At 49.8% G+C, this 22,624-nt stretch overlaps 5 pseudogenes across 5 annotated transcripts; 2 read left to right on the forward strand and 3 right to left on the reverse strand.

Moving 5' to 3' along the window:
• Positions 1-4,071: 4,071 nt before the first annotated feature.
• LOC306800577 (scale keratin pseudogene) lies at positions 4,072-4,844 on the reverse strand (annotated as a pseudogene). The gene is made up of 2 exons (XR_013777921.1): positions 4,661-4,844; positions 4,072-4,554 (listed from the first exon to the last, which is right to left on the reverse strand). The product of XR_013777921.1 is annotated as a scale keratin pseudogene (transcript).
• Positions 4,845-5,333: 489 nt separating this feature from the next.
• LOC306800283 (scale keratin pseudogene) lies at positions 5,334-6,002 on the forward strand (annotated as a pseudogene). The gene is made up of 2 exons: positions 5,334-5,496; positions 5,603-6,002. The product of its transcript is annotated as a scale keratin pseudogene (transcript).
• A 1,609-nt stretch (positions 6,003-7,611) lies between these two features.
• On the reverse strand, positions 7,612-8,415 carry LOC306799879 (scale keratin pseudogene; annotated as a pseudogene). Its single transcript, XR_013777922.1, has 2 exons — positions 8,290-8,415; positions 7,612-8,183 (listed from the first exon to the last, which is right to left on the reverse strand). The product of XR_013777922.1 is annotated as a scale keratin pseudogene (transcript).
• Positions 8,198-10,054, forward strand: LOC306799875 (feather keratin 4 pseudogene; annotated as a pseudogene). The gene is made up of 2 exons: positions 8,198-8,322; positions 9,557-10,054. The product of its transcript is annotated as a feather keratin 4 pseudogene (transcript).
• Positions 10,055-21,452: 11,398 nt separating this feature from the next.
• LOC306800244 (scale keratin pseudogene) lies at positions 21,453-22,131 on the reverse strand (annotated as a pseudogene). Its single transcript has 2 exons — positions 21,996-22,131; positions 21,453-21,889 (listed from the first exon to the last, which is right to left on the reverse strand). The product of its transcript is annotated as a scale keratin pseudogene (transcript).
• Between the last annotated feature and the right edge of the window lie 493 nt (positions 22,132-22,624).

Raw genomic sequence — 22,624 nt, forward strand, 5'->3', positions numbered from 1 at the left:
ACTCCAAACTCACTGCTCACAAAAACATGTTTATAGCTTGAAAAACTTGCATTTCCCAGTGCAAATGACAGCTTTCTTTGTCTGCATCTTCCGTAAGAGGGTTTTCCTCTATCTACATGCCAGATCCATACTCACAACTTTTAATCAGTCAGTTATAATCATACCACATTCAGTCAATAGATATCTGACTCTCTCTATATCTCTCCCAAATATCAAATATTTCTACCTCACCTCCTATTCTTCCAGCATATCCCACTGCAAAACAAGCCCTACCTCCATTATATATATATATATTTTCTTATCCTCTTATTCTCCTTGTTTTTGTGTTTAAAATTTCATGAGTGTTTGTATAAGATGCTAAAAGAACTTGACAAGTGTTTTACTTGTGTTAAAAGAGAAAGTATTTCTGGTAATCAATCCTATTATTACATTATGCCTAGTGGGATAATTGTATATGCTTTTCAACCTTTTAAGCAATGGGTTTTTTTCTTTTAATTATCTTTTTTACTTAATAAAAGCAGGTGAAGTAAAACCCTTTGTTTCTATACTGACAATATGTGATGGCAAGTGGACTTTTTAAAACTCTGCTCCCTCCCCAACCTGCCAGATTTAACTTCAAAAGGACCAATGCAAATCAATCCAAATGCTTAGAAGATGTCTTCTCTAGGATTTCTACCCACATTGTTTAATACAAAATGTTGCATTTTCTTTTAGGAACCATAAGGAACAAACAACTTTAGATAAATAATTTCATAAATGGTGACACAAACTTCCATATTTATTATGTTAGCAGTTTCTTAGGTAGTATCTCCATTTACAACTAGCATGCTCCCTTTGGCTGCCAGCATAACAAATGCACTCTGTAATGAAAGAGCCACCTGACTGTGATTCTTTTGCCAATAAGATAAAAATGTAGCAGATCAGACTTTGCTTCCAAATGAATTTGTGCATGAGGGAGCTTACTTTCATCCTGCAATTGACTGTTAATTAGGTATGTTATACTAAGGAGACCATAAGGCTGAAAGAAAATCTTACAGAACGTTTGTAATTAATGAAGAAGTTTATTTAAGTCCACAGGTTGAATTAATATATACACAAGAGAAGGAGAACCTTTTTTTTATAAATTTCACATAAACATTAAGGTAAGTATTTGAATGATTAAGATCTGTGTTTACGTTTGGGAGCATAGATCCAACATTATTATAACCTTAGGGAGTTTCTAAATTGTTGGAAAATATTTTTTCTACTGTAACATAGTGCAACAAGAAGAACCGGAAATTATTTTAAAATAGCATGCTGCTACCAAGTAAGAATACTATAGAAAATAAAATACCTTTAGAGAACCTGCCAAGTGTCTCCAGCACAGTAACACAAGTTGGTCGTGGGCTCTAAACAGTAGCTTCCCTGTGACTTGAGTAGCTTCTTATCTCTGCTTTCTACTACAGGACTCAAATGAGAATGCTATGTGAAACATGATTTAATTTTTTATCCTCTAAAGTAGAGAAAGGGAAATTATTCTGGTGAAATCTCTTCTGGAAGTTGTGATAGAAAGCACACTACAAAGAAGGTACTTGCAAAGCATGGAGAGGCAAAAATAAGGCAAATATTAAAAAAAATAGGTAAGACAGAGAAGGAAGCAGCATGGGGAATCAAGATCCTTAAAATAAAAAGCGTTCATGTATTCTTAGTACATAAATATGTTCAACTCACAGCCACAATTCAGTTATAGTTTCACAGTAAAATAGAAGAGGATTATGGTTTCTGTCAAGGTCTTCATACTACAGGCAGGGACCCTGTTTGCTCATATGTACCAGCTGAGCAGATCCAAGCAGAATGTCCTGTATCTTATCCCATGTCTTGCTCCCCACCAGTGAGGTTCCCTTTGCCATTGCTGAGATGCACTCTCACTGGCTTGTGTGTCCTTGCACAGAGGCCCACACGGTGCCACAGCAACAGTAGATCCCAGCTCTCCAGCACAAACTTATCCCTAAATAGTGGCATAAACCACTATTTTCAAGGTTAGGATAAAATCTTTAGAGAGGGTTAGTTTTGAGGAAAAAAATTCTGATTAGTGTAGCATCTAGATAGCAAACATAGTAGAGAGTAATTTCAATAATCCAAAAGTTTATATTTGTAAGCATGATAGCCCCTCACAAACAGAACAATATACTGTGTAGAGTTCAGTCTTCAGGATATGGATTACTGTACACATTCTCCTTTCTTTGTGGGGGTCTTCAGAGTGCTGTTTTCCAGGGTGGCACTGAAGACTTAGCTGGCATGCTTACATGATATATAACTCCATGGTTTACCTGTCCTGTGTGGCTAAGAGTTAACTATCTAAGGGAGAAGTGTTTAACAAAGTTTAGCAAGTTTTTGTCCTCCCATGGGATTCTGATGCTTGGCAGAAGTCAGGCCCAACCTGGTGATTTTCTATTTATGAACATTTTACATTGCTCACCATTTCTAGTAACTAGCAAAGTTTGGTGTCCATGATTTTATGTCTGACTCTGCAGCTTCCTCACCCCTGGCAGCAGCTCCCTCCTGACTGCTGGGAAGACCTGGGATTTATTCTCAGACAGGAAAGCCAAGTGACTGCAGAATTAAGTATTTCCTCTTATTCTAACTTTAGCATAAATGTTTGGAATTCTGCACCCTGTAAACTGATCATTTCTATACACCTCATATCTCTGCCTATCTTTTACTTACCACCTGGTGAACGCACCTCAAACTTCTTCTCAGGTGGCCTCCAACAGAATGAATTGTAGACATCGATCTCAAGGTCCCAGGGGTCATACAAACACTCTTGTTTATGAAAGGTGCTGTCATTTTAGAAAAATATTTTCTGCTTCAGTCAAATCATGTGAAGGCCACCATCTTCTGTCTCAGGCTCTTTAAGCAGAATTTATCCTCTGGCTTTAAATGAGTTCAGTGTATACCAGCAGCATATAAGTGTTGTGGCCAAATTCCCTTTTCCTTTGCTGCAGCCAGGCTGCTAGAGAAGCTAGTACTGTGTCAGGCTGCTATTTAAAACCTCAGCCCCTACTTCACAGCTGGATGCTAAAACTCAGCCTGAAGAAGCTGAGTACCACTGTGCGAATGCTCCATGAGATAAGGCCTTCAGTGTGCCTGTGACAGCATTGCAGTTCCTTTCTCCTGCTATAAAACTCATGTTCCTCATGCCTGAGACCACAGAAGGACCCATGACATTGGCAGCATCACAGTTTTTCCAAGTAATCCTTCAATATTCACGAATAGAAAACTGAAAGGACAACTGCTTGTGATTTCTCAAATGAAGAGCTCATGGCAAGTCTTCCTAAAAGCATCAAAACCCAGAAAAATAAATACAAAATACATTAATTCTCTCTAGCTTAAAAAACCCCAGACACTAAATCATGCAGTAGATTCATTTTCCCTTGTGATTTTTGTTATCTCCACTCAGCAGCTATATTCCTAAAATTAACATATTGTCCATGTTTTTAGACAAATGTAGAACTCAAACCTTTTAAAAGCTGAAATTTGTATCTGAGAACACCATGAGAGCAGTTTTAACATGGAACATGGTTTAAATCAGATATTAGGAAGAAAACCTGAATCTGAGTTAACAAGTATGTGATCCCTGCTGATGTGAATGAAAATGCACATAATTCTTCAGGACATAAATAAATGACCATCAGGCAAATGTCAAGGCACACCCACCTCTCTGCCTAACTTAAATCCATCCCAGAATACATTCTCCTCCTCCTTCCCTTTTCCCTTCTCGTTCTCTGACCCATTACTACACCTCTCCTTCATATTCTCCCATTTCCCCTATGATTCCATTTCTTCTGAACTTTAATCTCTACGGGCCGTTTCGCTCTATTTTACTGTCCTTTTCAACTATCATTTTTTATTCTACCAGCGTCATCATTTGCCCTACTTCCTTTGGAATGACCGCATGCCAATGGCCCTCATCACTTCGAAAAAGGAGGAAAAGAGACAGGAATTGGATGCAGGAAAACTTTATTGCACCAGGAAAGGCAGGAGAGGCCAGGAGAGGGATGGAGGGCAGGACCAAGGAAGACCATGTGTCAGGGGCTGCAGGAGGCCGGGGCAGCTTGTGCAGAGCTCAACTTCTCCATGCTGGGCTGAGGCGGCCGCAGGCGTTTGGGCTGGGCTGTGGTGGCTCTAGCAGGGCCCGCAGGTGTCCCAGAGCTTCTTGCTGTAGCGGGGCAGGGCGCAAGGGCTGTAGGCGGGAGCAGCGCAGGCTCTGCCAAAGGTGCAGAGGCCAGCGGAGGCCTGGGTGGCGCCGGCGCCGTAGAGGCCGCCCAGCCCCAGGGAGCCGCCAAAGGCCGGTGCTCCGGAGGAGCCCACCACGGCTTGCTGGGGGAAGGAGGTGAGGATGGGGCCGGGGAAGGTGACCACCACGGGGGGCGGCTGGATCAAGGCCGAGGAGTCGGGGCACTGGCGGGCACACAGCTCGTTGCAGCTCTCAGCGATGGGCTGGGGCACAGCCACGCTGGTTTTCGGGGTGCACACGTCGTAGCAGGACATCTTGGTGAGAGATGCGAGGGTGCTCTGCAAGAGAGGGCAGCCATGGCAGGAGAGCAGCACAGGCAGCACCCAAGCCACAGGGGCTGGGGCTGGAGCAGGGAGCTGTGAGCAGAAGGGCTCACACACTTACCCTTGTCCCTGAGGAGGAGGAGAAGGTGGCCAGGTGAGTGCTTGGCCCAGTGTGGCCCAGGCAGGGCTTTTATAGCAGCCCCAGCATTGCTCAGCTCCAGCCAGGCCAATCTGCACACTGGACACTCCCTCCTGCTGCTGCTGCTGACACCAGGGCTGTGCATCCCCTGCCTCTGCCTGAGTCACCATCCCTCAGGTGTCACCCCAGCATATCCCACTGCCCAAGCCATCTTGTCCTTCCTGCCACATCATATACTTGATAGCCAGGATGGCTCCCAGGAACGGGATCCAGCAACCTGTAGCAGAAGCTGGAGCATATGGGACAGGAGTACTAGAAGCCTGTATCATAAAGGTGACCTGTTCACCAAAGATGATCCCAGCAGAACCAGATCCCTTTTGCCTACATTCAATGCCCAGGAAACGCTTTTACATTGGTGTCCAAGATCCCTTGTGTATTTCCTGACCTGCAAATTGAACAAGGAGCTGAGATCTCCAATGAGCCTAATGATTTCAGCCCTGCCCAACTCCTTTCGACCATTAAAGGCCTTCCTGGAAACCATAAATTTGTGCCATCCCGGCTATCAAGTATATGATGTGGCAGGAAGGACAAGATGGCTTGAAGAACAGGAGATACTGGGGTGACACATGGGGAATGCTGACTCAGGGAGGGGCAGGGGATGCACAGCCCTGGTGTCAGCAGCAGCAGCAGGGAGTGTCCAGTGTGCAGATTGGCCTGGCTGGAGCTGAGCAATGCTGGGGCTGCTATAAAAGCCCTGCCTGGGCCACACTGGGCCAAGCACTCACCTGGCCACCTTCTCCTCCTCCTCAGGGACAAGGGTAAGTGTGTGAGCCCTTCTGCTCACAGCTCCCTGCTCCAGCCCCAGCCCCTGTGGCTTGGGTGCTGCCTGTGCTGCTCTCCTGCCATGGCTGCCCTCTCTTGCAGAGCACCCTCGCATCTCTCACCAAGATGTCCTGCTACGACGTGTGCACCCCGAAAACCAGCGTGGCTGTGCCCCAGCCCATCGCTGAGAGCTGCAACGAGCTGTGTGCCCGCCAGTGCCCCGACTCCTCGGCCTTGATCCAGCCGCCCCCCGTGGTGGTCACCTTCCCCGGCCCCATCCTCACCTCCTTCCCCCAGCAAGCCGTGGTGGGCTCCTCCGGAGCACCGGCCTTTGGCGGCTCCCTGGGGCTGGGCGGCCTCTACGGCGCCGGCGCCACCCAGGCCTCCGCTGGCCTCTGCACCTTTGGCAGAGCCTGCGCTGCTCCCGCCTACAGCCCTTGCGCCCTGCCCCGCTACAGCAAGAAGCTCTGGGACACCTGCGGGCCCTGCTAGAGCCACCACAGCCCAGTCCAAACGCCTGCGGCCGCCTCAGCCCAGCATGGAGAAGTTGAGCTCTGCACAAGCTGCCCTGGCCTCCTGCAACCTGTGACACCCGGGCTACCTACCTGGGACTGGCTTACTCTCCCTCTCTTGACCTCTCCTGCCCTTCTTGGTACAATAAAGTTCTCCTTCATACGATTCCTGTCTCTTTGCCTCTTTTTTACTAAGCCACGAAATCTTGCAGTTACTTTGTCGAGACAGACTGGACTGGCATCATCACCAGTGCTTTACTGGAAACTTTGAAAAACTTCTTTCAGTGTACTTCTCCCTGACATCTCTGAGTCCTTTTCTTACAGTAAGGTCAAAACAGCTTTGGCTCCTTCTCTCCTTTCTGCATAGCTGGCTAGATCCCAGGCTGACCCCTACCCACTCAGCTTACCCTGACTGTCCCTTATGCAACATATTCTTGCCTTATCTGTCCCTTGTACAACTGCCTGTCCCTTACCTCCTCACAGCACTGCAAGCAGACTCCATGCCAAGGTGCAACAGACACTCAATCTCAAGCCCCAACTTCCACCTCAAATGTAACCTGAGACTGTAACTTGTGGCCAGCAAGCCATCTCAATCTTAACACCAAAAATCTTTGGGCAAGCACAGATGTTTGCACTCCTCAGTAATCAGAACAGGTGTAATTCATCAGGAGAGATTGCCTTCTGTCCTTTAAACCTGTCTTCCCACAATGAACACCCCAGGCATGTGGGAGTTGCCAGGACAGGAGGGGAAATAATGATGCAGGGATGGCCAGGGGCAAAGGAAAATAGAAAGTGAAAGAGAAAATAAGACAGAAGAGGGAATGAGAGAGAGGAGGTTTATGTGGAGATGAAAATGAAATCAAAATGGAGACTGAATCAAAAGATAAAGAATTTTGGGAAAGGTTTGGGGAAAAGGAGATCTAAAAGGAGTATGAAGAGAAGCAGAAGGAAAACACTAAGGGGAATGAGGATAAGAAGAGGAAAGTGAACAACAAGAAGAAGAAGATGACAAAGCACAAGATGGAGATGGAGATGGAGCAGGAGAAGATGAGAAACAAAGAGAGGTATGAATAAGAATGACTAAGACATGAAAGGAAAGGGATGGACTTGATGAGAATGAAATTTAATGTATATGGTTTAGAGAAGGGGAAGTCTCTCTCTGATTTTTCTGCTTGGTTCTTTAGCAGAGGAAGGTGGCAGAGAGGGCCTGGAACTGTGTCATTTTTTGCCCCTGGAGTGCTCCCAGCTCCAGGGAAAACCCCATTGCCTGCACTGCTCCAGGAGTGTAAGAGCTTCTGATCTCATGGCATGCAAGCAATAGAATCTGTCTGTCATCAGCAAGCATATTTGTATCTCCATCTCGTTCCCCTTTTCCTCCTCCTTCTCCTTACCTGACCCATTCCCAAAGCTCTCCTTTATACCCTCCCACCTCCTATATGATCCCACTTTTGTCTGAACTTCAGTCTCTATTGTCGGTTTAGCTGTTCTTCTCAACTTCCATTTCCTTTCTTCCAGTGTCACCATTTCCCTTCCCTCTTTTGGAACATTCCCATCTATATGGCCCTCATGACTTGGAAAAAGGAGGCAAAGAGACAGGAATTAGATGCAGGAAAACTTTATTATACCAAGAAGGGCAGGAGAGGCCAGGAGAGGGACGGTGGGCCAGTCGCAGGCAGGCCATGTGTCAGGGGCTGCAGGAGGCCAGGGCAGCTTGTGCAGAGCTCAACTTCCCCATGCTGGGCTGAGGCGGCCGCAGGCGTTTGGGCTGGGCTGTGGTGGCTCTAGCAGGGCCCGCAGGTGTCCTAGAGCTTCTTGCTGTAGCGGGGCAGGGCGCAAGGGCTGTAGGCGGGAGCAGCGCAGGCTCTGCCAAAGGTGCAGAGGCCAGCGGAGGCCTGGGTGGCGCCGGCGCCGTAGAGGCCGCCCAGCCCCAGGGAGCCGCCAAAGGCCGGTGCTCCGGAGGAGCCCACCACGGCTTGCTGGGGGAAGGAGGTGAGGATGGGGCCGGGGAAGGTGACCACCACGGGGGGCGGCTGGATCAAGGCCGAGGAGTCGGGGCACTGGCGGGCACACAGCTCGTTGCAGCTCTCAGCGATGGGCTGGGGCACAGCCACGCTGGTTTTCGGGGTGCACACGTCGTAGCAGGACATCTTGGTGAGAGATGCGAGGGTGCTCTGCAAGAGAGGGCAGCCATGGCAGGAGAGCAGCACAGGCAGCACCCAAGCCACAGGGGCTGGGGCTGGAGCAGGGAGCTGTGAGCAGAAGGGCTCACACACTTACCCTTGTCCCTGAGGAGGAGGAGAAGGTGGCCAGGTGAGTGCTTGGCCCAGTGTGGCCCAGGCAGGGCTTTTATAGCAGCCCCAGCATTGCTCAGCTCCAGCCAGGCCAATCTGCACACTGGACACTCCCTGCTGCTGCTGCTGCTGCTGCTGCTGACACCAGGGCTGTGCATCCCCAGCCCCTCCCTGAGTTGGCATCCTCCGGTGTCACCCTAGCAGCTCCTGCTGCCAAGCCATCTTGTGCTTCCTGCCACATCAGATTCTTGATATCGTGGATGACACTCAAAAATTTGGCTCCAGGACAAGTGATGTGAGGGCTCCAAGGTCTTCGGCAGGGCTGAAATATCTCTGTGCTCTCTTGTGTTTTTTGGGGGTTTCTGATCCTAGGGACACGTATGTCAGGCCTGGCACGAGGGCCGTTTTAACTACGTGTCACAGAGATCCCTGGCAGGGCCTGGATAGCAGATGGAGTCCATCTCTGCAGCGCTGGCCAGTGCTGGGTGGTTCTGAGCAGGCAGGGCCCCACAGTTGCTCCCTTTTCATAAGTCCTAGTTCAGCTCTGCCCTCTGCCCATCAGGGACAGCCGGTGGCACATGCCAGGCACCTCCTGGGGCTGCTGTGGTCCAGGAAATGGCACTGGCAGCATGCCAGCAGGATAATTGCAGGAGCTGATGATGCAGCTTGGGGCTGGCCAGGAAAGCCAGGAGTCAGCAGAAGGGCCCCGTGGCTGCAGGGCTGAGGCCGGGCCTTGTCCCACACACGTGCTCCCAGCATGGGCGGCTCCTGCCCCACCTCTGCAGCCACCCATAAAAGCGCTGTCCTGGCCCAGGGCTGCATCCACTGCTGCGGCCTCCCTCTGCTCAGCCCAAGGCCAGGTGCGTCCTGCAGGGCTCTGCCTCCTGCCCCAGGGGCTGCCCAGGGCCCTCCCTGGCCACCAGAGCTGCTGGGGGAGGAGACGTGCTGGCAGCAGCCTGGCACAGCCAGACCCAGCTGAACCTCCTTGGGAGAGCAAGGAAGGAGCCCCTTGGCCAGGACAGATGGCACCAGGCTGGGCACAGGGACTTGGGCAGAGCAACTGAGATCTGGGATCTTAGGGATCAGGGCTCTGATGGGGCTGCTGGACACAGAGCCAGTGCTGGGTGCTGTGGGCGAGGCCGTGTGGCTGTGGCCAGTCAGGGTCTGTGGGGCAGATCTGGGAGCAGGGCACTTCTGAATATGGAGATCCCCATGTCTCTTCTAACCGCTGTTTTTCTGAATTCCCATTTCAGCCTCATCTCTGTCACGTCAAGATGTCCTGCTATGATGTATGTCCCCCCAGGAGCAGCTACGAGCTGTGCACCCCGAAAACCAGCGTGGCTGTGCCCCAGCCCATCGCTGAGAGCTGCAACGAGCTGTGTGCCCGCCAGTGCCCCGACTCCTCGGCCTTGATCCAGCCGCCCCCCGTGGTGGTCACCTTCCCCGGCCCCATCCTCACCTCCTTCCCCCAGCAAGCCGTGGTGGGCTCCTCCGGAGCACCGGCCTTTGGCGGCTCCCTGGGGCTGGGCGGCCTCTACGGCGCCGGCGCCACCCAGGCCTCCGCTGGCCTCTGCACCTTTGGCAGAGCCTGCGCTGCTCCCGCCTACAGCCCTTGCGCCCTGCCCCGCTACAGCAAGAAGCTCTGGGACACCTGCGGGCCCTGCTAGAGCCACCACAGCCCAGCCCAAACGCCTGCGGCCGCCTCAGCCCAGCATGGAGAAGTTGAGCTCTGCACAAGCTGCCCTGGCCTCCTGCAGACCCTGACACACGGGCGTCCTACCTGGGACTGGCCTACTCTCCCTCTGGTGACCTCTCCTGCCTTTCTTGGTACAATAAAATTTTCCTGCATCCAATTCCTTTCTCTTTACCTCCTTTTCCTTACTCATGAACATCCCTGGCATGGGGGAGTGTCCAAGTTTATGACAAATTTGGGAAAAAGACCTCCAATGGGCCCCCTCCCCCCCTTACAATTCCTTCCTTCACCTAGTTCGGAAAGAATTTTCTTCAGGGGAAAGTGGAAAAAACTTTTTATTTACAAAAATACAAAAGAAACACTTCCCAGCACAGACCCAGATGAGATGAACTCGGCTGATCTTTGCCGGGAAGGGCGGCAGAGCTTCTTTGGCAGACCTCCAGAGGTGGTCTCCGAAGTTCAAATTCGTGTCGTCTGGAGCCGGTGCAAATCTTAGGGATGAGGAGAAGGGAGCGAGGGAGAGGGGCAGCTTAAGCAGCCAGGGGGAAAGCAGCTGAAGCAGCTGAGGGGGGGGGGGGGGGGGGAGGGGCAGCAGAAGCAGCAGAAGCAGCAGCGAGCGGCAGCAAGCAGCAGCTAAAGCCCCCAAAAGCAGAAAAACACCCACCTAGATAAAACAGCCTGGGTGAGGGACCGGCAGCTCCATGGTGGGGGGTAGGGAGAGGAGCTAGTGAAAACATAACCCATAACATTCCACCCCTTATCCCATATCGTGATCATTGACACACGATTGGGATACACACTCACTGAGCACAATATGAAAACTTCCTCTGACTTGCTCAAACCTTTAACACTTACACATTTCCTCCTTCTCACTTACTCAGGCCTTTGTCACTTACACATTTCCTTCTATTCATAAAATCTAACATACAATGGTGGTGACACTCAATAATAATATTTGTGTATAATTTATCCTATAATCAGATCTGTCTGAGGTACACAGCGGGTTGTTCCATCCTTCTGCATTATCCACCAAGTACATCCTGGTCCTTGAGCAAAGGCAATCCCACAAATGGGTTTACCTGTACTCAAGGCAGGATGGATCCATACTGTCTTCCCTAGCAACCCTCTGACATGGACCACTGGGACTTTGTCTCCATCTATTACATTAAGGCCTTCAGACTGGGCGGGACCTGCTTGGTTGGTGGAACCTCGAGTGTTGACTAACCAAGTGGCTTTTGCCCGGTGCTGCTCCCAGTTTTTGAGAGATCCCCCACCCAATGCCTTTAAGGTGGTCTTCAACAATCCATTGTACCTCTCCACTTTACCTGCAGCTGGTGCATGGTAAGGGATGTGGTACACCCACTCAATACCATCTTCCCTAGCCCAGGTGTTGACAAGGTTATTTTTAAAATGAGTCCCATTGTCTGACTCAATTCTCTCAGGGGTACCATGCCTCCAAAGGACCTGCTTTTCCAGGCCCAGGATGGTGTTGCGTGCAGTAGCATGGGACACAGGGTAGGTCTCCAACCATCCAGTGGTGGCTTCCACCATGGTCAGCACATAACATTTTCCCTGGCGGGTCTGAGGCAGTGTGATACAGTCAATCTGCCAGGCCTCTCCATACTTGTACTTTGACCACCGTCCACCATACCAGAGGGGCTTTACCCGCTTAGCCTGCTTGATGGCAGCGCAAGTGTCACATTCATGGATAACTTGAGTAATGCTGTCCATGGTAAGATCCACCCCTCGGTCTCGTGCCCACTTATAGGTGGCATCCCTACCCTGATGGCCTGAGGCATCATGGGCCCATCGAGCCAGGAACAACTCTCCCTTATGTTCCCAATCCAAATCTATTTCCAACCCCCCTATCTTAGCAGCCTGATCTACTTGCTGGTTGTTTTGCTGTTCTTCATTAGCTCTGCTTCTGGGGACATGGGCATCTACATGGCAAACCTTAACAAGTAGTTTTTCTACCCGAGTGGCAATGTCTTTCCACTCGTCAGCAGCCCAAATTGGTCTTCCTCTACGCTGCCAGTTCGCCTCTTTCCATTTCTTCAGCCACCCCCACAGAGCATTGGCTACCATCCAGGAATCAGTATACAAATAGAGCTTTGGCCACCTTTCTCTTTCGGCGATATTTAAGGCCGGTTGGACAGCTTTAAGTTCAGCAAATTGACTAGATCCTCCTTCTTCTTCAGTAGCCTCTGCAACCCGTCGTGTAGGGCTCCATACACCTGCTTTCCATCTCCAATTTGTCCCTACGATGCGACAGGAGCCATCAGTGAATAAAGTGTAGCATGCTTCCTCTGCTGGCAACTGGTTATATGGTGGAGGTTCTTCAGCCCATGTCACTGGTTCTTGTTCCTCATCTGCGACACCAAAACTTTCACCTTCTGGCCAGTTTGTAATTATTTCCAAAACCCCAGGGCAATTTAGTTTTCCAGTCCGGGCACGCTGAGTGATAAGGGCAATCCACTTACTCCACGTGGCACTGGTGGCATGGTGGGTGGAGGGAACCTTTCCGCTGAACATCCACCCCAGCACTGGCAGTCGGGGTGCCAGGAGAAGCTGTGCTTCCGTACCAATCACTTCTGAAGCAGCTTGGACTCCCTCATAGGCAGCCAGGATTTCCTTCTCTGTGGGAGTGTAATTACCTTCGGACCCTCTGTAACTTCTGCTCCAAAATCCCAGGGGTCGGCCTCGAGTCTCATCCGGCACCTTCTGCCACAGACTCCAAGACAAACCATGGCTCCCAGCTGCTGAGTAAAGTACGTTCTTCACATCTGGTCCCCTCCTGACTGGGCCAAGGGCTACTGCATGGGCAATCTCCTGTTTAATCTGAGCAAAGGCTTGCTGCTGTTCAGGGCCCCAGTGGAAATCGTTCTTCTTGCGGGTAATAAGGTAAAGAGGGCTCACAATCTGGCTGTACTCAGGAATGTGCATTCTCCAAAAACCGATGGCACCTAGAAAAGCTTGTGTCTCCTTCTTGTTAGTAGGTGGGGACATAGCTGTAATCTTGTTAATAACATCAGTAGGAATCTGACCCCGTCCATCTTGCCACTTCACTCCCAGGAACTGAATCTCCCAAGCAGGTCCTTTAACTTTACTCTTTTTGATGGCAAAGCCGGCTTCCAGGAGAATTTGGATAATTTTTTCTCCTTTCTCAAACACTTCCGCTGCTGTGTTTCCCCATACGATGATATCATCAATATATTGTAGATGTTCTGGAGCTTCACCCTTTTCCAGTGCAGCCTGGATCAGTCCATGACAAATGGTAGGACTGTGCTTCCACCCCTGGGGCAGTCGGTTCCAGGTGTACTGCACGCCCCTCCAGGTAAAAGCAAACTGAGGCCTGCACTCTGCTGCCAAAGGAATGGAGAAAAATGCATTTGCTATGTCAATGGTGGCATACCACCTTGCTGCCTTGGACTCCAGCTCATACTGGAGTTCCAGCATGTCTGGCACAGCAGCGCTCAGCGGTGGAGTCACTTCATTCAATGCCCGATAGTCCACAGTCAGTCTCCATTCCCCATCAGATTTACACACAGGCCAAATGGGGCTGTTAAAGGGTGAGTGGGTTTTACTGACCACCCCTTGGCTCTCCAGCTCTTGGATCATCTTATGAATAGGAATCACAGCATCTCGCGTTGTTCTGTACTGCCAGTGGTGTACTATTGAAGTGGCAATTGGTACTCGTTGTTCTTCTCCCTGCAGAAGTCCTACTGTAATTGGATTCTCAGAGAGTCCAGGCAAGGTGTTCAATTGTCGGATACGCTCTGCCATCACAGTTGCAATTCCAAATGCCCATCTTAATCCTTTTGGGTCCTTAAAACACCCGCTCCGAAGGTAATCTATGCCCAAAATACATGGGGCCTCTGGACCAGTTGCAATAAGATGTTTCTTCCAATCCTTTCCAGTTAAACTCACTTCTGCTTCCACCAGGGTGAAGTCCTGCGATCCACCTGTCACACCAGCAATTGAAACAGATTCTGCTCCCGTGTGTCTTGATGGAAGTATCGTACACTGTGCACCTGTGTCCACTAAAGCTTTATATTTCCGTGGTTTCAAAGTGCCAGGCCATCGAATCCACATGATCCAAAAAACACGATTCTCCCTCGCCTCACCCTGGCTAGAGGCAGGGCCCCTCTAAGCCTGTTTCTCCTTCTTTTCTGGAGCATACATCTTAGAAGTTCCCTCAAGAGGATCAGACATGTCATTATCAGTATCACATTCGGCACTTTGGCTGCGAGAAACAGGAGCGGCTGTCCTTTTGGTGGAACTTTCTCTTTCAATCTTTCCTTCCTTTAAATCCCGCACTCGTTTTGCCAGAGCAGCCGTAGGCTTCCCATCCCATCTTCTCATGTTGTCTCCAGAATCTCGCAAGAAAAACCACAATTCAGCTCGGGGAGTGTACCTCCTCTCCCAACTGGGAGAACGTCTGTGTTGGGTACCAGGGTTTCTAATCTGTACAGCTGAAATTTGGAGGAGGTCCTCCTTAATCTCCTCCCTGAGTCTCCTATGATTTTTCTCTATTTTATCTTCTAAGTCTTGCAAGCGTGTTTCCATCGCTACAATTCTAGCATGAGTCGGGCCATGTACTGCATCCGCATAAGTACGAAGCTTCTTTGCCATATCGAATACTGTCTCATACACCTCATCTCTCTTCATTATCGCTAGGGCAGACGCATACTCAGGTGGCCCAAGCCGCACGAGTTTTCTCCACATCACCGGTGTGCATGGTACCAGGTCTGGTTTTCTAGTTGTTATGTCATCCGAAAAAATAATTTCTGCTACTGCCATTTCCCTGAGGCCTTGGACCCCCTGCTCTATGGTTTTCCATTGGGTCTGCTGCATCTACAGATCATCCGCACACAGATATCTTTGTGCCACGCTATCCAGGACCCGTGCCCAGAGGCTTTGAGGGTTAGCCCCCCTCATCATGCCTTGGTCGATAACAGGATCATGGGACAGAGATCCCAAATGTCTCGCTTCAGAGCCATCCAAAACCGTAGCCTCACCTGCCGCATCCCAGAGACGAACTAGCCAGCTAATAATAGATTCATCAGGTCTCCGGGTGTAATCTTTTCTTAAACCACAAAAATCCTTTAGGGAAAGGGATTCATTATTAGTCTCTGCTCTTCCATTAATTGTTTTAACTCCTGATTTTACATCAGGAGGTGTTGAGGGTCCCTCTCCAGCATCATCATCATCATCATCATCCACTAGCCTATTAGTCTTCTTGGTGCACTTCCCACTTCTTGTACTAGTGGCCACAGCCATTGGTTGGGGCTTATTCTCCAGTTTAGTTGCTGGGTTTCGGCCTAGGGGGTTGGCTGCAACTTGAGTCACTGGGATAGGAGATAATTTATCTCCCTGTTCCCTCTTCTCTGTCTCCTGCTCTATAGTGTTCAGCAGGGTGCGATATGCATGTGCCAGGGCCCAGCTCACTGCAATAATCCTTTTCTCTTTAGAACCATCTTGGCATTTCCCCTTTAAGTACCTTGCAACCTCAATCGGATCTTGAATCTGTTCTGATGGGAATTCCCAAATTATGGAGTCAGAAAACTCCTTTAAAATCTGGCCCATTTTCTCGCATTTGCCATTCCACTCAAGATTCCTCCTGCCCAGCTTGACTCTCAAATCAGGAGTCCTCCCAGTCCCTTTAGAAATCTCGGCCTTAATTCTGTATAAACTGCAAATGGTGCAACAAAGACTTACCAAATTAACTGCCAGAAAAATAATGTCCTTAATATTCAGGGAGATCTGAATATTTTCTAATACAGATGTAACTAATTCAGAGGAGAGGAAAGGAAATAAAGGCAGAAAATCCTCTTTTCCTGCTTCTCCTCTAATAAATAACACAAGCCATGATTTATATATTCCTGAAGCAGATTCCAACATTCTTATAAATCTCCGGTATGCCATTATCACCAAGCCTAGCCCGATGAGTATTTTTGTTAATACCCCTTTAATACAAAAACTTCGTATTAAAGACAACACCGGAGCTATCTCCAGATAAGTAAACAAGCCCAACGACCACAACGGTATTAACACTTCAAAGAAACCTAATGACCACACATACAGGCAGGCTCCCACAAGAAAAGACATTCTGGATTCAATAGACATACCAATACCAACAGCTGAAAACAAAATATTATTAGAATAAAGTTTTTTCCACTTTTTCTGGCTTCCCCGTACGGGCCACCAAAATAATTTGTCCAAGTTTAGGACAAATTTGGGAAAAAGACCTCCAATGGGCCCCTTCCCCCCCTTACAATTCCTTCCTTCACCAAGTTCGGAAAGAATTTTCTTCAGGGGAAAGTGGAAAAAACTTTTTATTAACAAAAATACAAAAGAAACGCTTCCCAGCACAGACCCAGATGAGATGAACTCGGCTGATCTTCGCCGGGAAGGGCGGCAGAGCTTCTTTGGCAGACCTCCAGAGGTGGTCTCCAAAGTTCAGATCCATGTCCTCTGGAGCCGGTGCAAATCTTAGGGATGAGAAGAAGGGAGAGAGGGAGAGGGGCAGCTTAAGCAGCTGGGGGGAAAGCAGCTGAAGCAGCGGAGGAAGGGGTGGGGGGGCAGCAGAAGCAACAGCGAGCGGCAGCGAGCAGCAGCTAAAGCCCCCAAAAGCAGAAAAACACCCACCTAGATAAAACAGCCTGGGGGAGGGACCGGCAGCTCCATGGTGGGGGGTAGGGAGAGGAGCTAGTGAAAACATAACCCATAACAGGGAGTTTCACAAATGGGAGGGGATATATCAATGCAGGGATGGCTGGGGGCAATGAAAAATTGATGGAGACAAGAGAAAAAAAAATGTGGGAATAAAGAATGGAGGTTTATGTGGAGATGAAAATGAAATCAAATTGTAATTTAATCAAAAAACAGAGAATGTTGGTGGTTTGGGGTGAATTTAGGATGCCTGTATCCCCAAATTGAGTCCTAACTTGGTACTAAGAGCATTCTTCATGCGGCCATGATTTTTACCACTTGGGCCACAAGAATACACTTCTGCTTTAGCAATAATGAGGCGAGATAACAGAGAGGATCTGCGCTCGATATGGCAAAGAAGCTCTGATCATCTGCAGATGTCTTGGGTGGCCCAACACACGCTGGAATATCTGCTGTAGAGGCGCAGGGCATTTAGCGATTGAATACTTTGCCTGGACTGTCAGAGAACCCATCTGCAATAGGACTCCTGAAGGTGGAAGAGTGACAAGTGTCAATTGCCACCTCGACTGTTCACTGCCAACAGTACTGGACAAATTGAGATGCTGTGATCCCCATCCACAAGATGATCCGTGGGCTGGAAACCCAAGGGAGGGGTCAGCAAAACCCATTCACCCTTCAACAGCCCCATTTGGCCTGTGAACAAATCTGATGGAGAATAGAGACTGACTATGGACTATCGAGCCTTGAATGAAGTTCCTCTACTGCTGAGCGCTGCTGTGCCGGACATGCTGGAACTCCAGTACGAGCTGGAGTCCAAGGCAGCAAGGCCGTACGCCACCACGGATAATGCCAATGTATTTTTCTCCATTCTTCTGGCAGCAGAGTGCAGGCCTCAGTTTGCTTTCACCTGGAGGGACGTGCAGTACACCTGGAACCGACTGTCACAAGGGTAGAAACACAGCTCCACCATCTGCCATGAACTGATCCAGACAGCACTGCAAAAGAATGAGGCTCCAGAACATTTGCAGTACATCTATGATATCATTGAGTGGGGGGAAACAGCAGCTGAAGTATACGAGAACGGAGAGAAAATCATTCAGATTCTCCTAAAAGCTGGTTTTGCCATCAAGAAAAGCAAAGTCAAAGGACCTGCCCAAGAGATCCAGTTCCTGGGCATGAAGTAGCAAGACGGACAGCACCAGGTCCCCACTGAAGTCATCAATGAGATCACCCAATGTCTCCACCAACCAGTAAGAAGGTAACACAAGCTTTCCTAGGTGCCATAGGCTTTTGGAGAATGCACATCCCTGCATACAGCCACATTGTCAGCTGTCTCTACTTGGTCACCTGCAAGAAGAACAATTTCCACTGGGGCCCTGAACAACAGCGAGCCTTCGCCCAGATCAATCAGGACATCACTCATGCAGTAGCCCTTGGCCCAGTCAGGATGGACCAGATGTAAAAAATGTGCTTTACTCTGCAGCTGGGAGCCATGGTCTGTCCTGGAGCCTCTGGCAGAAAGTGCCTGGTGAGACTCATGGCCAGACATTGGGATTGTGGAGTCAAAGATATAGACGGTCCAAAGCCAACGACACTCCCACAGAGAAGGAAATCTTGGCCATCTATGAGGGAGTTCAAGCTGCCTCCGAGGTGATTGGCACAGAAACACAACTTCTCCTGGCATCTCAAACACTAGTGTTGGGGTGGATGTTTAAAGGAAAGGTTCCCTCTACCTACCACGCCCCCAATGCCACATTAATAAAGTGGATTGCTCTTATCACACAGCAAGCCCATATTGAAAAATTGAATTGACCTGAGGTTTTTGGCGTTAATTGCATTTTGGCTCAAATGTAAAAATTTGGACTTACTCAGGAAGAAGTGACTTGGGCTGAAGAAGCCCCACCATACAACCAACTGCCAGCAGATGAAACATGCTATGCTCTTTACACCAACAGTTCATTCTGCATGGTGGGGAAGAACTGGAAAGGGAAAGCAGCCGTATGTAGCTCCACACGACAGATGGCAAAAGCTACCAAAGGGGGAGGTGGATCAAGTCAGCTTGTTGAACTCAAAGCCTTTTCACTGGCCTTGGACATTGCTGAAAGAGAGAAATGGCCAAAGCTCTACCTTTACACTGATTCATGGATGGTAGCCAATGCTCTGTGAGGTTGGCTGGAAAGGTGGAAAAAGGCCACTGGCAGTGTAGGGGAAAACCAGTCTGGGATGCTGATGAGTGCAAAGACATTGCCACTCAGGTAGAGAAGCTGCCTGTGAAAGCATGTCATGAGGATGCCCATGTCCCCAAGACTCAAGCTAATGAAGAACACAGACACAACATGCTGGTTGGACTTAGACTGGGAACACAAGGTAGAGCTGTTCCTGCCCCGTGGGCCCATGATGCCTCATGTCATCAGAGCAGAGATGCCACCAATAAGTGGGCATGAAATTGAGGGATGGATGTAATTATGAACGTTATTTCTCAGGTTATCCATGACTGTGACACGTGTGCTGCCGTCAAGCAAGCCAAGCAGGTGAAGCCCCTCTGGTATGGGGGGGCGATGGTCCAAATATAAGTATGGAGAGGCCTGGCAGGTTGACTATATCACACTGCCTCAGACCCGCCAAGGCAAGCGCTACGTGCTGACCATGTTGGAAGCCACCACTGGATGGTTGGAGACCTACCCTGTGCCTCACAACACTGTGTATAACACAATCATGGGCCTAGAAAAGTAAGTCCTCTGGAAGCCTGGTACTGCTGAGAGAATTTAATCAGACAGCAGGTCTCGTTTCAAGAACAGCCTTATAAACACCTGGGCTGGAGAACACAGCATTGAGTGGGTGTACCATATTGCCTACCATGCACCAGCAGCAGAGAAAGTGGAGAGGTGCAATGGCCTGTTAAAAACCACCATGAAAGCATTGAGTGGAGGAACGTTCAAAAATTGGGAGCAGCACCTAGCAAAAGCCACCTGGTTAGTTAACACTCCAGGTTCCACCAACCGAGCAGGCCCTGCACAGTCTGAGTGCTTTCATACAATAGATGGAGATAAATTCCCAGTATTGCATGTCAGAGGTTTGTTAGGGAAGACAGTTTGGATCAATTCTGCCTCAAATACAAACAAACCCATCCATGAGATTGCCTTTGCTGAGGGACCAGGTTGCACATGGTGGATAATGCAGAAAGATGGGACAACTCAGGTAGATCTGATTGTTGGGTGAGAACCATATGTAAATATTACTATTGGATGTCACTCTCATTGTCTGTATATAGCTGAATTCTATATATACATACATATGTATGATATATGTGTTTACAGAATTAGAATATATATTAGATATCGTGGTAAGATGACAATATGGAGATAAGGGGTAAAATGTCTTAGGGTGATTTATGATGCTTGTATCCCCAAATGGTCTGTTTGCATTCAATATGGAGTTCTGCAGCATTAAGACTGCTTCCAGGAGTGAAGGGGGAAAGAAGGAGGTGCAGAGTTTGTTATCAGAGACTGCACTTGCTCCTCCACATTTCTTCACACAGATTGTGTTGTCTGCAGTGGACAGCAGGAGAGAGCTTAACATTTTTTACTTAGCTTTGCTGGCTAGCTGAGGCAAAGGAGTCCCCTGGACTGTGTTTTTTGCACTTTCTAATGGAATTGATCAAACCTGTTCTGGACTGAAAACCCTGGAGGAGCACTGGAAGGTCACACCTGTGTCCTACTGGGGCCTGGCCTTGGCCACAGCATTTCTCAGCGCTAAAAGGACTCAAAACAGACTGAGTGAGCTGGGCTGCAACCCAGAACAAGGACTCTTCTGAGTTTGTGATTCCTTCAGAGGAGCGAGAGGTTTTGCCACTTGGTGTTGTTCAATTTTGTGCTACGAAGCGCTTTGTCTCTTAAATAAACAGTTTTTTCCACTTTTCTCTGAGGAAATATTTTTCCCCAAACCAGTCAAGGGCCCCCATTTGGAGATTTCCTCCCAAATTTACCCCAAACTAGGGGAGTTGGGAAGCAGTTGGGGGAGGAGGAGTATCAAAAGAAGCAGAAGGAATAAGAAGGGGAAGGAGAATGAGAAGAAGAAGGACAACACGAAGGAGAAGAGGGAGATGGAGAGGATGAGAAACACAGAGAATGAGAACTATAAAGAAGAAAGACAATGACATAGAAAGGGAAAGGGAAGGATTTGATGACAATAATATTTGTCAATGTACAGGGCATAGAGAGGGAGAAGTCTCTCTCTGAGCCATGGTGTCACAGAGGGCCTGGAGTTGTGGCAGCCATTGCCCATGGAGGACTCCCAGCTCTGGATCCAACCCCAGTGCCAGCACAGTGGCAGGTGTCTAAGAGCTCCTGGTCTCGTTGCCTAAAAACACTGGCATCTGTCTGTCTTTGACAGAGTGCTTGGACCTCCTTACCCATCTCACTCTTTGTCACTGACCCATTTCCAAAACTCTCCTTCAAATCCTCCCACTTCCCCTTTAATACACTTTTCTTCTCCACTTTAACCTACGCTATCCCCTTCCATCTTCTATTTTACCATTGCCTTTCACTTCCATTTACAGTTCTCCCAGAAACAGGATTTCCCTCTCCCTCTTGAATCTCCCCCAACCCAGGGTCCCTCATAACTTGGGAAAAAAAGGCAAAAAGAAGGAATTGGAAGCAGGAAAATTTTATTGTACCAGGAAAGGCAGAAGAGGCCAGGAGCGGGATGGAGGGCAAGCCCCAGGAAGGCCATGTGTCAGGGGCTGAAGGAGGCCGGGGCAGCTTGTGCAGAGCTCAAGTTCTCCATGCTGGGCTGAGGCGGCCGCAGGCGTTTGGGCTGGGCTGTGGTGGCTCTAGCAGGGCCCGCAGGTGTCCCAGAGCTTCTTGCTGTAGCGGGGCAGGGCGCAAGGGCTGTAGGCGGGAGCAGCGCAGGCTCTGCCAAAGGTGCAGAGGCCAGCGGAGGCCTGGGTGGCGCCGGCGCCGTAGAGGCCGCCCAGCCCCAGGGAGCCGCCAAAGGCCGGTGCTCCGGAGGAGCCCACCACGGCTTGCTGGGGGAAGGAGGTGAGGATGGGGCCGGGGAAGGTGACCACCACGGGGGGCGGCTGGATCAAGGCCGAGGAGTCGGGGCACTGGCGGGCACACAGCTCGTTGCAGCTCTCAGCGATGGGCTGGGGCACAGCCACGCTGGTTTTCGGGGTGCACACGTCGTAGCAGGACATCTTGGTGAGAGATGCGAGGGTGCTCTGCAAGAGAGGGCAGCCATGGCAGGAGAGCAGCACAGGCAGCACCCAAGCCACAGGGGCTGGGGCTGGAGCAGGGAGCTGTGAGCAGAAGGGCTCACACACTTACCCTTGTCCCTGAGGAGGAGGAGAAGGTGGCCAGGTGAGTGCTTGGCCCAGTGTGGCCCAGGCAGGGCTTTTATAGCAGCCCCAGCATTGCTCAGCTCCAGCCAGGCCAATCTGCACACTGGACACTCCCTCCTGCTGCTGCTGCTGCTGCTGCTGCTGCTGACACCAGGGCTGTGCATCCCCAGCCCCTCCCTGAGTCAGCATTCCCCAGGTGTCACCCCAGTACGTCCCACTGCCCAAGCCATCTTGTGCTTCCTGCCATATCATCTCGATGATAACAGGGATGGCACGCATGAATGGTGTCCAGGAAGGCCTTTAATGGTCTAAACAGGTAGGGCAGGGCTGGAATCAGCCCTGGCCAGGTGGACATCTCTTATCCTTCCATGTCTATATCGGGAAGGACACAAGTGGTGTTTGTCACCAATATAAGAGGGTTTGCTGGGCACTAACTGCAGGCAGATGGGATCTGGTTCTGCTGGGATCTTCTGTGGTGAACAGGTCACTTCCATGATGCAGGCTTCTGGCACTCCTGCATCAGATACTCCAGCTCCTGCCAAGTGTTCCAGGTGCCCATTGCTGGGTGTCATCCCGGGATTCAAGTACCTGATATGGCAGGAAGGACAAGATGGC

The sequence above is a fragment of the Erithacus rubecula genome (genome assembly GCF_903797595.1).
Source record: "Erithacus rubecula genome assembly, chromosome: 3".
NCBI lineage: Eukaryota > Metazoa > Chordata > Aves > Passeriformes > Muscicapidae > Erithacus > Erithacus rubecula.